This window comes from Coffea eugenioides, chromosome 10 (genome assembly GCF_003713205.1).
Source record: "Coffea eugenioides isolate CCC68of chromosome 10, Ceug_1.0, whole genome shotgun sequence".
NCBI lineage: Eukaryota > Viridiplantae > Streptophyta > Magnoliopsida > Gentianales > Rubiaceae > Coffea > Coffea eugenioides.
The window spans coordinates 9,956,985-9,960,720 of NC_040044.1; positions in this window are offsets into that span (position 1 = coordinate 9,956,985).

The following is a 3,736-nucleotide window of genomic DNA, read 5'->3' on the forward strand; positions in this document are numbered from 1 at the left end:
CATAAGTTATGTTGGTGGTTATGTGGACCATGTAGACTTATGTGATTGTGAACGACGTCAATTCATGAACTGAATGAAATGGTAGAGAAACTAGGTCATATTGAGGAAACCATAATGTCTTACTATCTTGAACCAACCAAAGATCTTAATAGTGGGTTAAGGAAATTGTGTACAGATGCTGATATAAACAAATTTTATACTGGGCTTATGAATACAAAGTGATGAAGGCTTACTGTAACCACTTAACAATTGAAGAAAGTGATCAAGTGTTGATGGAGTCTGGTAGGGGTAATTCAGAGGCGCAGAAGAAATGTGGTGTGGTAATCGAAGAACTAAATGATGAAGTAGGGTGGTTGCGGAACCTTGTCTTGAAGTAGTATGTAGTAGAATAGGGCCATCACAGTCAACTTGGCAAACTGTTGACAATGGCACAAGTACTTTAGCAAAACCATTAAGAGAGAATGAGGCAACAGTTGAAAATGTAAGGAATGAACAAAGCACTACACATGAGGGGCCTACAAAGACAAAAGGAGATATTGACGGTGAAGTTTCATCTGACTCAGATGCTAAAGTAAAGTGGTTTCCTTGGGATGTTGATTATTGTGGAGATGAACAGCTTCTTTATAATCTCATTAGAGAAGGAGACCAGCCGCAAGTGAATACAAGAGGTGAACAGCAGCATGATACACCTGAGTCCTCTCGGTAGGCTAGAAACAAGAATTAGCAGTCTAAAAACCAATTAGAAGCTGACCAATGTTCAGTAGAGAATGAAAATAACAACCAACATCCACAACAACCCTCAGTTCTGGAGAAAACCAACAATCAGCAACCATAGCAACCAAAATTAAGGAAGAAACAAGTAAGGAGAAGAAGAGAGAAACCTGTAGATGAAGTTTCACATCCTGAGGGGCAGACAAATGCATTGGATGAAGACCATGTAGCTGATCACTTAAGCAATGATTACGGATCATCAGATAAAGATAGGGACCAGTTTGAGGGAGATACAAGAGATTTGTATGGGATAAATTCATGATAGACCCCAGATTTGAATTAGGGATGAAATTTGAGTCAAGGCAACAATTTAAGGTAGCAGTGACCAAATATGATATCAAAAAAGATACACCAGTCCGGACATGCAAAAATTATCATCAAACTTGACTATTGGATCCCTTTTGACTGCTATGTTGGCTTTTATCCAATTGTAAATGAATGAATATAACAGGGCATTTTATTAGTTGTTTCTGTTATTTTTAGCATTCATTAAATTGTTCCCATTCTACTGTCATCTTCATGTGGCTGCCAGCCTGCCACAACAATTTCAAAGCTACACTAGTTCAAATCAAACTTCATTCCATTACTTCCATTCTTCCAAAAGTATAAAGTACAATTCAACTTCATATTCGTTAACCTAGCTAACACTACAAAAGGCCAACACAATATGGCAGGATTACAACACAATTTTTACATGAACGCAATAAACCAGATTACTCCATCATCATCTTGAGGAACACAATTTTCACATGAACACATTTTTCATAGAGCTCCTTCAATTTGCAGCATTCCAGAAGTCCATCTTTCATCTCGATGCCAAACCACCATTAATAAGATTAAAACCCAAGAGAGTACCAGTAGCCTTACAAGCCACCTCCTAATATGCTTTTGCCTCGCCAATTTTTATTCTAGGTTCTTCACTTTCACCTTCAACTTTGCAACTTTTGAGTCCAATTTGCTCAATAAATCTTGCAATTCATCCCTTTGTTGCTCAGTTGCATTCACCCTTCTTAAAAGATCGGGTATCACCTCAATTGACCGACGACACATTTTCCCGTCGATCCAATCCCAAAACTCGTAGCCCCCCATCTGCGCATACTGCATACCTCCTGCCAGGATTCCGAGATGTCTACGAAGTCACCATCTTTGTCGATTTACCGCAGGGGAACACAGAGAGAGTTGGAGTGTTCAATCTCCTCATTTTCGGCTCAATTGAGAGCCTCTCAATCTACTGCTACCAGTCCTACAAGCTTCGGATTTCGATTGGAGTGAAAAAGGAGAAGAAAGAGATTTAAGGTAAGTCTCTCTGCTGTGCTGACGAAATTGCTCCCAATAAATGTTATGTGAGTAGTCCGTGATGTGTTTTCCGTCTATCTTAACAGCCAGATTAGACGGATGGACTAGGAATACACAATTTTTTTAATTGGAGTACTACATTTACGCGCTTATTAGTTAGAGGACTAAAAGTGCGCAAAGTTGAAAGTTTGAGAAGCACCACGATTTTTGCCCTAAAAGAAATGTAATTCCTTTTTTTGGATAAAAGCTATACATATAATGCCTAATGGGACTTATGGGATTGCATCATTTTCTGAACTACCAACTTTTGCATGGCAAACCACAGCATCCTAATGGCTAAAAAACCTGCAGGACTTTTGTGGCTACAACTTACTAGAGAAATCATTTTCAGTTACTTCTGTCTAATTTTTCAAAAAAAATTTATCCATGTTCGATGAAAGAAATCAACTACACTAATTTTCTTTTATAAGTTTTAGAACTTAGTATATAACTAGTATTTATAATTTTCTATTATAAGTATGAATAATATGCAAGAATATATTAATCAATTATGAGTAAAATATAAAAAAGTCTTCTGTGGTAAATCTAATACACAAAAAAGTCCCCCGTGGTTTCAAAATATACAACACAACACCCCGTACTTTGAACTAAATTGTAAAGGTGACGGAATCTATTAAACGTAATGGAAATGACTTATTGGAACATAAAAAAAAATTTATACCTAATTTTTAACAAATATACCTGTTCTACCCCTTAACCCTCAATTCTCTCTATCTAGAGAGTAAAACAAATGATTTTTTGAGCTGTCTTTTGCTTAATTATATCATGGCATTTTTGTCATTTCGTTTATTTCCGTTAAGTTTAACGGATTCTGCCACATTTACAATTTAGTTCAAAGTACGGGGTGTCGTGTTGTATACTTTGAAATCACGAGGGACTTTTCTATGTATTAGATTTACCACAGAGGGTTTTTTTTTTTTGTTTTTACCCATCAATTATTTATACATTGCATCAATTCATAACTGGCAGGAAAAACTATTCCGTGCATTAGAATTGCCAAAAATTTCATTAATATGCCAAACGTTTTTTTTTATTAACCACCCACCTGATCAAAAATAAAAAATCAAATTCAGTAAATTTGTCGACAATGGATGGCTATTATTAGCACAAGCAAATTTTTGAGTTATTAACACAACAACAATAATAATTTTTAGAATTTTACGCTAGGCATTTTGAATCAAGTGGGATGTGGTTAATTATACTTCATTAATTATCTTGACAAAATTGGATAAAGGCAATGTTGGTCAGCAGTGGATTGCTCTTTAAGCATTTCTCTTTCTTTTGCCTTTCCCCAAGTTTTCTTCATTCTTGTTCACCTTCTTCTCTCTCCCATTTATCTCTCTCTTTCTCTCTCTCTCTCTCTCTCTCTCTCGGTAATTTACAACTATTAATAGTAATAGGATTTCAACTTGCTTTTAGCTCAAAAAGAGAAAAGAAAAAAAAAACCTTGCTTTGAGCAAAATTCTCAAGTATTGTTCTTAAGGTTTTCTTTTCTATTTAAATTAATTTCCAAATTTAATCCTAGTGAGACCCACTCAACACAACAATTGTTTTCTTTCTTTCCCTCCAACTTGAATATTTCCGTTTTGACAAAACTATCCTCGTCTTC